This window comes from Cupressus sempervirens, chromosome 3, assembly GCF_028749045.1.
Source record: "Cupressus sempervirens isolate cs-2001-9-10 chromosome 3, ASM2874904v1, whole genome shotgun sequence".
NCBI lineage: Eukaryota > Viridiplantae > Streptophyta > Pinopsida > Cupressales > Cupressaceae > Cupressus > Cupressus sempervirens.
The window spans coordinates 56,584,645-56,598,166 of record NC_143120.1 but is presented as its reverse complement, the minus strand read 5'-3'; positions in this window follow the sequence as shown (position 1 = coordinate 56,598,166).

Below are 13,522 nucleotides of genomic sequence, written 5' to 3'. Positions count from 1 at the left end.
AGCTTTAGAGTCACTATGTACATCTCTATGAGATATCTAAGCATCTCTTTCATGTGTACTGATCTCAAAATCAGAATGTTCATTTTCTTCATTTTGCAACTTGGCTTCTGAATGTAGCTCAAATTTTGAATGCAACTTGACATTCATAGGATGTGACTTGGTAGTCATTGAAACTTGTTGCTTGATTTTTAGCATCTTCTTTAGTAGGCATTCCTTCATAAAAGTACACCAATGATTTGTATTCTTCTGGTTCTTTCATAGGCTCAGCCTCATGTACTTTTGTAAATTCATCAAAATTCACATTTGCACTTTCCACAATTTTGTTAGTGTTGGTATTTAAACACTTATAAGCTTCTCTTCTTGTGGAGTATCCAAGGAATATACCTTCTTCACTTTTTGCATTGAACTTTCCATTCTTAACATCTTTAAGAATGTAACATTTACTTTCAAATACCTTAAAGTATTTCACATTAGGTGGATACCCATACCATAGTTTAAAAGGTGTTGAATGAGTAACTTTCTTGACTTGCACACGGTTCAAGGTATATACAAAAATACTAACAGCTTCTCTCCAATATTTCAAAGCAGCATTCTTCTCCATCATAAGTGTTCTGGCATAGTCCATTATAGAACTATTTCTCATTTCAACAATTCCATTTTGTGGAGGGGTCTTGGGTGGAGATGTCTATCTTTTGATTCTTCTGTCATTATAGAACATCTCAACCTCATTTGAAGTGAATTCCCCTCTATCTAATCTTAAGTGTTTCAAACTCTTACCTATCTCTTTCTCAACTCTTGCCAAGTACCACTTAAACATTTGAAAAGCATCAAAATTTTGTTTCAAAAACATAATCGTCATCATCCTATAGTAATAATCAACAAATAGCATTATGTACTTATCTCCTTTGTAGCTTTGCACTTCAATTGGTCAACATAAGTCAGTATGAATAATTTATAGTACTTCTTTAGAGGTATAAGCTTTGCTATTAAAGCTTGAGTTTGACATTTTGCCTAGCTAACATTGTTTGCACACTATATTATTAGGTTTCTTCAACTTAGGCAATCCTCTAACTCTCTTCATGTTGCTAATACTAACCAAGTTATCAATATTAAAATAAAATAATCTCGTATAAAAAATCTATACATCATTAAGTTTTGTAACAAGAGGATAGAATAGATTACTTCTAGTTTGATCACCTTTTCCAATCAGTTTCCCATTTGTGTCATGTATCTTGGTAGTTTTAATTTTAAATTCAACCTTGCATCCTAGATTATTCAATTGTGACACACTTAACAAGTTATAATTTAATCCTTCAACATAATAAGCATTATCACATGAAATCTTATTTGTGAGTTTGATAGATCCATTTTCTTTTATCATACATGGTGCATCATTACCAAATCTTACACTATTTTCATCATAACAAGTTAAGGTAATGGAAGTCACAAGTATAGTTGTCTCATCTTCATTAGATTCATCCTTCATTGCAACATATACCACTTCATCATCATGTTCATCAGAGTCATGCTCATCAGCAATGTAGCATGACTTCTTGCCTTTGTCTTTGTAATCTCTACTATCATCTTCTCTTCTATTTTTGTATTTTTTTGCTCCTTTGTAGTTCTTCTTCTATGTACATCTTGTAGAAATATGTCCAACTTCTTTAAAATTGAAACAAATGATGTGTAACTTACCTTTGAACTTGCCTTTACCTCTGTGAAGTCTTCTTGCCAATAGTGCTTCCAATTATTAAATATCTTCCTCATCTGTATCCCTATCACTAGATGCATACTTTATCTTTCTTTTATTCTTCTTTGACTTCACCTCATCAAAATCATTCAATAACAACTTAGTTTTGAAAGAAGATTCAAGACTCTCTAGTTTGTAATTGTTAAAGTTAGATAGCTCAAAATTAGTGAGTCTACCTACCAGACACTCAAGGGTTAGATCATTTCCTAGAATGCATCTCAACTCTTGGATTGTAGAAAATGTAATAGCATAAATAGGTAGTAATTTTCTCAAGACTTTACTTAACACAGTATCATCATCTATATGACCAGTATCTCCTCTTATTGCACTAACAACTTCTTTTATCCTAGGAACATATTGAGCAATATTTTCAGCTTCTTCCATCCTCATATCATCAAACTTACCTCTAAAGCTCTTAGATTTGGCTCTTTGGACATTTTTGTCTCCTCTATAGATGGTAGATGGAGCATCCCACATTTTTGTTGTAGTGTTACAACCTTTGATATTATCAAATTTAGCATAGCTTAGAGTAGAGGCAATCTCCAACATCGATTGATTGTGTTCCTTCTTCTTCTTCACATCTTCAATAGTTAGGGCTCCAACTGGATCAACATGTTCCACTATAATGGTAGATTGTGCATGATCTCCAAGTCCTCCAAGGTCTAGCTTCATCAAACTTTTTCATGCAAGAAAGTTATCTATGTTGAGCTTGAGTACTTCTCTTTTAGACATCTTGAGCTTGGTGCTTCTAGTACCTTAAAACTAATCCTCTTAAGTAGATGGCTTTGATACCAATTGTTGGAATTACTTTAGTATAATTGGGTGGGGGGGGGGGGGGGGGGGGCGTGGGGGTGAATCAGTTATTCAAGGTCTAGATGTATAAATAATTTTTTTTTCACAATTTAGTAAACCCATAAAACATTCATACCCATGCATGCATCCATTGTGTATTTACTAAAACTTATATGTTACTGTCAAATCAATTTGTAGAAATGTAAAGCATGAAACAAAATACATGCATCAACACACTTGACACAATGATTTATATGGAGACCCAATTTCGGAAAAACCTCCAGTAACATGCTACTCCTTTTCACTCTTCTAAAGTGATGCCCTGTGAAAGGCCATCCTTGTTAAAGGTTACAATGCACACTGTTAAATGCGACCCAGGTAAGGGATTTTAATCACCCTATTGAAAATGAGCCTTGTTAGAGGACTTTAGGCCATTCACTTGGAATGCCACCCTGTTAAACAATTTTCCAATGACTGTTAGGTCAACCTTAATCCAAAGGATTTACCCTAAACTGATACAATTGTTAGAGAGTAATAGTAGAGCTTTGATCTGATACAACTTACAACTTCACTTGTAGATTATAGATCTTTGTTTAGTCCTCAATTCTACTTGGCTTTCATACTTTGTAGCTTTGATAGCTTTTTCACCTTTCAAGCATTCATCTCCTTAAGCCTTCTTGCTTAATATGCCAACTTGATGAAGCAAAACTCTTAATTCCTTCTCCTCCTTAGGTTTTCGAACATGACACCAACCTCTCTAACCTCTCTGCTTCATGACCAAACATTCTTATAAATAGGAAATTAGAATATTTTCCTACTCATTATCCATCATCTAAATTAGGGTTTTGGATGGATTAGGTAGGATACAATATATCTACCTTGTATCTTGTCTATTCTAGAAACTTCTCCTAGAATCCATTTAAAGTTGCCTAAAAATAGTTTACATCAAATTCTGTGCCACCATCTCATCAATCTTATCTTCCTCCTAGTTCACAAGTTTCAAGAAAATAAACTTGTCAGCTTAGATTCTGTGAATCTTCAATCTTTATCATAATGCAGTAGCTTGGCATTATCAACCTTCTTATGCTCGACACATACTACGTTACTTAGCATCAACTGTAAAATCACTCAGTATTAACTAAATTTTATTGGTGCTCGTCATCCACTAAACTTTACTCGGCATCAACTATCTTGCTCATCATCCACTAGAATTTACTTTTACTTTGCTCCAACTTACTTTTTTCTCGGCTTGCACTAACTTTTCTTGACACCTACTACCCACTCGGTCAAGCTTTTTAGACAAACTTTGTGTAACTTATTCTTCTAAACTTTCTAAGTGTAGCTAGCTATTTTTTAACCTTAAGTAGATCATTAATACATCGTGTCATCATTGTCTTAACTAATCCTTGTACTTCATTACATAATCATAACTCAACCTTTCCTCTATGTGATTTTGTTACATGTTATTGATCAAATCCTCCTCGTCAATCAACTAAGTGATAGTACTTAAATCTTATAAGCAATTATCTTACCAACAAATAGTAGGTTTGACATCAGTGACAAAACAATGATTAAAACACATAATCTTCTTCAAGGAAGAAGAATTAAGGTAGAAGAAAAAATTCTATAGTTCAAGGAGAATCTGGGAGTCCACTATGTAAACCTAAAAATGGTGAAAAGTTGATAGTAAAGAGAACTTTGTGTAATGAGAAAACAAAAAATGAATCCGTGCTAAGCAGGAGTACTTTCAAGACCATGATGTAGGAGCATCTTGCATAACAAAATAAAATGGGGCATAGTTTGTAACTAAAATAGAAGAAAAGAAAAAGAAGAGAATTTTTTTATAAAAAAAATGGAGAAGAGAGAAAGTGCCAAAAATTAGAAGAAAAAATATTTAAAAAAGGAAAAAGAAAAAAAGAAAAGAAAAGTGTAACTTGTGGCTTGAGGGTTTATTTAATGTAACTTGCTAGGCCGACTTGTGGCTTGGTTTGGTGTAAGTAGAAGTTCTTGTCTTGTCACTATTCATCATCTAGCATTGAGGAAGTTAGCTAGAGAGGAGGAGCTGAGAAGAGAGAAGTTGAGCAGAGCTAGTAGCTATGGCTTCGGAAGCAAGAAATTTGCTTACTGGCTTGTGAGGACAAGTTTAGATTCTTCTTGGGGTTTCTACCAAATTGTGTATCTGGGCTCACTAGGGTTTGGATCTTTTGTGATCTTTTAGAACTACTATTGTAATTGATTATTTATTTGCCATAACCTCGAAGGCCTTATAATTAGGCATGTTGGATGTAAATCTTATGATTATATTATAAGAGTTAGCATTAGGTTGGTCTAAATATTTGTGTCATTATTATTCTTCCATTGGTTGGTTATTTTCTAGGGGCGAGGACATTTCATTTGGGGATTCACATGCCTTACACTGTGTCAAGTGGTATCAAAGTGGAGTTCTATCTTGCGGTGGGTTGTTCCTTCTCAAGTCTTGTATATCTTTTTGTAAGGTGGTAGATCATGGTTTTGACTTATAATTGGAGAGGATTCATAGATGGATCCTGATATGGATAGATGGTTGTGAAGATGGCCTATGGATCTTTTTGAGTGAATATTAGATCTAGTTGGAGATTTATTGCAGAGGGTATACAAGGATATTGGAAGATGGTTCTGAGAGGATTTGACCCTAAGGTAATTGTAAATCTCTATGTTGTGGTGGAGAAAAATATTTCAAATATGTTTGCTTGGTTGGAAGCTAGTTTGACCGATTGAGTTACTATTCGATTGAAAGCTAGTTTGACTAGCTAAGTTAACGAAGGCATGGTTGAGTTTTGTAAAGATTTACAGAGATGGAGTCTACCAATCCAAAAGCAAGTTATGTAGCCAGTTAGAAGACTAGTTCAAGAGAGAAGAGGGCATGTAAAGGTTGAGGTAGAAGCTACTTCTGTTGATCAATTTGTGGAGTCTAATGGGAGACCTATAGAGAAACTTGTGGTTGTTGCTAAAGAGATTCCTAACCTTGTTGATGTTGAGATGGAGACTTATTTTCATGATCTATTGAATAGATTTTCCATGGAAATCATAGAGCATCTTATCACAGATGATGAGATTGTTGATTATGAGGATTTTCATATAGTTGTTGATATGGATCTATATTTATATGGTGTTGTTGAGATGATTAAGGATGTATTAGTTATTGCTAATATGGTTGATATCAATTTTCGTAGTGTTGTTGATGCGGTTATTTTTTTGGAGTCATATGTTGTTGGATATTGTTTTGTTGAGGATATGAATGTTTCTATTGATGTCAAGTTGGATTTACATGTTGCTGGTGTGAATTCACTAGTTGCCACTGTGGTTATTCCTGATTTTCCTATGGTTGATTTGGCTGAGGATTTACATGTTGCTCTTACTATGGATTTGAGCTTATATTTTTTTGAGATGGATTTCATGTTTGAGGATGTTATTATGGTTGGTTGTGATCAGTTGTAGAGATTGTTGGTGAAGCATTATGCTCAATTTGTTTCCTAGAGTGAGCATGTTGATTGGGTTACTGAGGTTTGTTCAATTATGATGTTTGAGTGGAGATTTGTTCTTTTGTCTAGGATGGATTGGAAACCTTTGGTGAAGATGAATTTGGTTGGAGAAATTTCTTTTGGCATCAAAGTATGGGACATACTTTTCTATCTACCTGGGGAGTCCAATACAGGAGTATCTTTCATAACAAAATGAAATGGGGCATATTTTATGACTAAAAGAGAAGATAAAAAAGAGGAGAAAAAAATTTATTATCATATTTGCTAATGCATCTGGCCATAACCTAGAAGGCTTTGTGACATTTTAATTCATCACTATTTTTTCTAATTTGATTAATAATTATCATAAAATGAGTTTAAAATTATCTATTGAAGTTGATTTTTTTTTTGAATATTATCAAAGTCTCTTCTTAATTTGTGTATCTTAGGTAGTTTAACTTTAGATGAGGTTTGATATATGTTTGTACAATCTTTTGAGCTTTTTGGGGTGAATGTGTCAAGCATGTTGGATGTAAATATTATTTTTCTATTATGACAATTGGCATTATTGTGGATCTAAATATTTGAGTTGTTATTATTCTTCTACTGTGTGGTTATTGCTAGGGGCTAGGACATCTCCTTTGAGGATTCTCCTCCCTTGCACTGCATCAAGTGGTATGAAAGAAAAGGATGGATTTGGATAATCTTGTAGATTTGTTGCTTTGGAAGATGCCTTTGAGAAGAGTTGACCCTAAGGAGATTGATGATCTCTACGATGTCGTGGAGATTAGGACTTCAGAGAATGTTAGATTAGATTTTAGATATGAGATTGAATTGAAGAAGAATGAGACCATGAGAGCTATTGCTGGTGTACCTAGGAATGCAGGTACTAAAGATGGTTATGAGAAAGGTGCTGAAGACTTTGAGGCTATTGAATCTAGTGGTGAAGATAGAGCTAACTGCATGGAGATACCTATGGAAGACATAATTGGGCGATTGGATAGATATAGAGCCCAGTTGAAGCTAAAGCACAAGATGGATATATAATTTCTCAAGTACCTTTAATCCCAAAGACTTGATTGATTGGGTTGGTGAGTTGGAAGAGCTCTTTGAGTTAGTAGATATTGTTTATTCACTCAAAGTGAGATTGGCGCAAACTAAGTTGAAAGGACATGCTAGTTTATGGTGGAAAGAATTGCAAAGAGATAGAGAAGAAGAATGTGAAATGAAGATCACTGGATGGAGATTGATGGTGACAAAATTGAAGGATAATTTATTTCCAAATTATTATGAACTTGAGTTATTTAAGAGGTGGTAAAATCTGAAACAGAAGGACTTGTCTATGAGGGATTATACTAACTAGTTTACAAGTTGACTATTTGGTCTAGACATAGAGAACTTTCCAAGGAGAAGGTCGAAAGGTATATTAATGGCCTAAGATTCAATATCCAGGATGAGATTGGTATGATCTTTAGTTGAGGATGATTATTAGTATTTTCTAAGTGAAGAAGAGAAGTTGAAGAGAAGACATCAAGATAATTCCAAGGGGAAGGAAAAGGAGTACTCTATAAAGGATGAGTTAGTAGGTAAGGATGAACCAAAGATTATTGAATAAAGGAAGAGAACATATAGAGGTGAATTTAAGGGTACTTGCTACAGATATGGTGAAGAAGCTCATAGATATTTTAAATGTCCCAAAACTGATAGGAAGGCTTGTGATTGAAGAACTGCTATTGTGAATGAGAACATGGATTTAGTAAATGAACATGAGGTGGAGGGGAATGATTTTTTGATTCAAAGAGTGTTTCTTGGTAAGAAGATGTTGGAACCTTGTCAAATGAGGTATTTTTAATGGCTCAATGTAAGTCTTTAGGTAAATGCTCGAATGGAATTGTGGATAGTGGTAGTACTAATAGCCTATTTGTTGAGGAGATGGTTTAAGGAACTTTGTTTGAAGAGGGTAAGACATCCTTGTTGTTATAGAATCATTTGGTTACAACTTAAATATGCTTTGCAAGTAAGGGAGAAATGTGTTGTTGATTTTTAGATTGGACAATATCTTAATTAGGTGTTGTGTGATATTTTGGAGATGAGTAGTTGTCACATATTACTTGGTATACCTTGGTAATATCATTGCAGAGATGTACATGATTGATTCAAGAATGTATTTATTATTAAGGAAGATGGCAGGAAGCATTCCCTAATTCCTTCGTAGGATGTAGAACTTGGTAGGAGGAACCTGAGTTTTGGTAGTTGTATTGAATTGAAGGATTCTTAAGCGGTTAGAGATTAGAATGGGAAGATACCAATGGTACACAAAGGAAAGATGTAAAGAGGAAGAGTAAATAGTTTTGTATTGAAGAAGTGGAACAAAAAAAAAAGTGTACAAGTTGAGAACTTGGAGGATATGTATGTGAATAACCAAATTGAAATTTATTTCTTGAACCCTAAAAGATATTCTTCTGGCTATTAAGAACATGTTTTTCTTGCACCTGGGATGTCTGATGTAGGAGCATCCTAGGGTAGTCAGTAATCCTATATGCAAGAGAATAGACCTCATATTTGTGGCTCTATTGTTCATGTAATTAATGTTATGTTGGAGATATATTGGGTAACCTTTTCCTAAGTGGGCATAAAGTTTGGAGTTATCATCTTGGAGTTAGAGCCATTTTATTGGCTACTAATTGTGTGTTCTTGATTTCCTTGCAGACCTTGGATATTTTATTTGTGAGCTTTGATCCAAGGGATTTTTCATGTGCACTCTTGGATTTTTATCATTGGATGGAATGAGGATGTATGCCTAATTACACATACTCTAATGATGTCATATGAGTTAGTTATGCATTGTAAACTTGGGGCTTTTCCTAAGTATTTAATTATTTCACGTATTTAATGTTTGTTGCCAGGTTGACTTGTGTCTTGAGGGTTTATTTAATGTAACTTGAGGCTAGGATGACTTTTGGGTTAGTTTAGTATAAGTAGAGGGTCTTATGGAGTCTAGATTTATTATTCATTCATCATGGAGTAGCTGAGAGAAGAAAATTTGAGAAGATCTAGCAGCTAATTATGGGCTTGGGAAATGAGGAGGTTTCTTGGTGGCTTATGAGTACGAGTTTAGATTCTTCTTCTGGTTTTGTACCGAATTGTGGTCTTGGCTAGGTAGAGCTTAGATCTTGTGAGGTCCTTCTAACTTGTTATTGTATTTTGTAATGTATTTGGACGTAGCCTGAGAGACATTGTGGCCAGGCATGTTGGTTGTAAGTATTATGATTCTATTATGAGAATTGGCATTATTGTGGATCTAAATCTCTAAAATATTGTTATTCTTCCACTGTGTGGTTTTTGCTGGGGGTTAGGGCATCTCCTCCCTTGTACTTCATCATATGTTATCTTGAGCAACCATATTTCTATGTTATTTCATCAGGCCTTATAATGTTTCATGGCCATCTTAATAATATTTCCATACTTGTGTCGATGAACTTTTGTTTTTATCAAACTTGCTAGCTTTAGGTTTATTTCTTATAACTATGCATGAAGCTAAGAAGGCAAGGATTTATGCAATGATAGATCTTTTAGAATATAAAATTCTTACCTTTGTATAGAAAAATACCACCACCTCTAATTAGAATTACTTTTTCTCTTTCTTACTTTGCATTCTTCTCTATGAGTTTCATACATTTATCGAGAAGACATATACCATCCATTATCTCTATTATACATTTTAGATAGTGCGTCTAACTACTTCAACTATTGTTTTGATTAGATTTGGTATTTCACTGCCAAGATTCCTACAACAAAATGATAGTAGTTGATTGATACCATCGCTTTCTTTTTCATAGCAATCAATAATTGAGAATTCCAATATTGCTCAGGAACCTTTCAAGCCTTTGCAAAGCATAACCTCTAGTCAAGTCCTAAAATCACTACTACTAAACTTTATGTGTTTTTCAAATGATATCGTGAGGCATACTTAAAGCAATTTTTTAGAAAAAGTTATAATAATGTTGTTAGAATTGATCACGATATGATCCAATGTCTTCATTTTATATGTATAATATTGTAAGAATGCTCTAGAGCTATTGCATTCCTCGTATAAGAAACACTCTTTTCATAATAATAAATAACTGTAGTCCAAAGTTATACAAGGATATCTAAAATATATCCCCTGAGATAAGAGAGTGCACCATTATGAATAAATAATAGATTTTCCAGAAATAATTATCTTTCATAATGCCAAGGCCTAAATCAGGAAAATTCATTGGCTATGATTATAAATGCTTGTACATCCAAATAATCTTTTATAATGCCAAGATCCAAGTTGGGTAGATGCAATGACTATGATTACAAATAATTATATATCCACTCAATGATTCATCTAGGAAGACCAACATGGTCAAGATGAGTGGTGTGAAATTCCAATAATTAAACTATGGTTTATTCCTACATGATAAAGAAAATATTAACTAGTAACATAAAAAAGTAGTAAAAGACATTTAAAATATGTGCCAGGTCACGGTGTCCAATGTATAGAACTTGTTTGTGAAGTCAAGAGGTGGGTTAACACTCTAACCAGGATGATTTGTGGCTGGGAAGTGGTGTTCCAAGTTGTGTAATCCTATAATAGGGAGGACCTTTCTCAGTAGAGATTGTGTGGGGATACTTAAGGGTCTACGGTCAGGAGGTTAATCTCTTAGAAATGCTTCTCCTCTCCAATAGATGCAAAGACTAGTACAAAAAAAAGATATGATCTACATTCAATAATCTTCTATTAATGAAGGAATGAGAAAAAAACTTGTTATAGATGGGAGGTAAAGACCTGCATTCTTAAGCCTTCCCAAATAATATATGTTATTCAAGTTCAGTCAATTATGGAATTACCATATGATGTTTGCACATATTTTCTCTAGTATTGATCAGTTAAATTCAGTAGAAAAAGACATCTCTTTATATTAAGTAACAATTAGTTACGATGGAAATTATATATATTTCTTTTATTGGTAAATGATCACTCAATTGCTAGCTAATATTTTCTAGTCATTCAATTATAACTGTTAATTTCATTCATATAAACATGTAATATTGCTATTATAACTACCTTCTCATGCTTATGAATATAAAATAGTAACTATCTTTAGTGATAGGATAGTTGTTAGCTAAGGCAAGAAAAGAGGGTATGTTACATGTAGTGAGGATAGTTAATGAACGTTCACCTTTAGGTATCATTAATGTTCAGGATCAACTTATCTAATTTGTTCACAAATTTAAATCTTTGAATGTATAAAGAAGACATTGATTGCAGATTGGGAAACATTAAACTTGTTGATTTCCTTAATGTAATGAAGTATTTGTAAGTGTTGTATTATAACTTGTATATATAGTAATGTAGACTGCTTAGGATTTTGGTAGAGAATTTTGGTGCTTTCCTTGTTTTTTTCACGCTTAGTGTTACAAAGTGAGGTCCACCAAGATAACTAAGAGAATGAGGGTGAATCAATTATCTAACTAGTAAAACACTTATCAACCTTATTTAAATCCCCAAGCATGTGAATAATATAATAAAAAACCATAAGAAGATATACATACACAATAACACGAGATATGTTAACTAGGAAAACCCTTCCCACAAAATGATGTACTAATATAAAAAGTAACTTGTAAGAGGATGAACTCTATTAGGAGCCAGTGAAATACATTCGATACATATCAATCCCTGTTAGGAGACTTTGAATCCCTATTAGGAGATTCCAACCCTATTAGGAGTTGTGCCAACCCTATTAAGAGTTCTAGAAGACAGATGAACCCATTGTCCAAATAGCTTCAGGGGCAAGACCACCAAACTTACTATCCAAATGGTTTTTGTATTATTCCTTGCAAAATAATAGAAATGAAATAATCTCAACTCCTTCTCTATCCTCTTGGTCGAACCAAACTTCTTTAGATCTTGATACCAAATCACTAACTTTGCATCCAATAATCCCTTGGATCACTTACTCTCATTTACCAAATACTTCACATGTCACACACTTGAATACTTCCTTTAAAACAAGGAAAATAACCTTCCTTTATAAAATATCCTCAAAATAATTCTTTGAGTTGGCCTTGAGGCTTTTCCAATTAATTATGATAGAACCACATTAAGATATTACAAAAGCATTACATCTTTTAGTAAGTACAAATCACTGTCGGCTCACAATCTTTCAAAATTGTCACATGTGTGACCTCAAATATTGTGCACCCATTCATGTATCATTATACCATCTATTGTTACTATCTAATTGCGTGTCTCCCAATTCTATCTCAGTTAGGAGATACAAATAAATTATCAAAAACCACTTATCAAGTACTTTGTCTACTTACTGTCTTTTGTAAATCAGGCATATCTTATGCATGTCTTTGACTCTCTATATGCACACTTATCCATGTCATCATGATATAATGTAGAAGACCTCCTTAATTGTTCTTGACCTAATCATCAATACATCATCTGTATGACCTTGTTCTTTGTTTGCTACTTTGTTAGTCTTCACAGAAACAATGCTATGTTGACATCAGTGACAAAAATAGTCATGAATGCAACATGCCAATACTTTCTAATGCTTAGGATACTCCCTAAAGGAATATCATCAACATTCATGCTAGCAAGTAGATATGCACTCATCTTACAGGGAGATTTAATTTTGAAAAGTTTTTGGAGGCTTGACATTTTGGGATGGGCACTTAAATATGCATCACTAAGTGCTGCCACCAATGCCGAAGGGTGAGATTGTCGGTAAGAGTTAACTTGTGACACATGATATTTTGTCATTAAGGGCATCTACATTCACTAGTCTTTACCATATTTCATTTTTTTAATACTTAAGGATTGGATGTATATAATTGACTAGGTATAGGAAGAAGATAACAACATAGTAAAACACAATAACCTAGATTAGGCAGATGATAAAGAGTTAGAAGTTACGATGGAAGATAATGATAGTAGATATCCTAATATGCCTAATCCAATCTTTGTAGATTATTGAGTTGTAGCATGCACGTGATGTTTACTAACGAATATCTATCGGACAATATTTTTGTTAGAACATAGTAGTTTGGTTTGATCATTCCATATAGTTGGATAATTACTTTAGAGTATCAATTTGATGACTTGACATAATAGAGCCAACTATGGATGATATTAATCTTGTATATCAATTTATAGTTTGCTGATTTAATCAAGATATACGAAATTCCTAGACATTTCATTATTTGTCCTATTTTGGGACAACAATGTCATGATTTTGAGCTTATGATCTCATATATAAGATCAATTTTTTGATGTGACGAAGGAGATTCTCACAGATGATTTGAATGGAAGGATATTATACTAAGTAAAGCGACACAAATTTGATTAAGAGCTTTATTGAAATTGATCTGGCATATTTTCTGCTACTAGTCAATTCAATATTAGACTAGAAGTCCATTTTTCTTTGTAAAATGACTA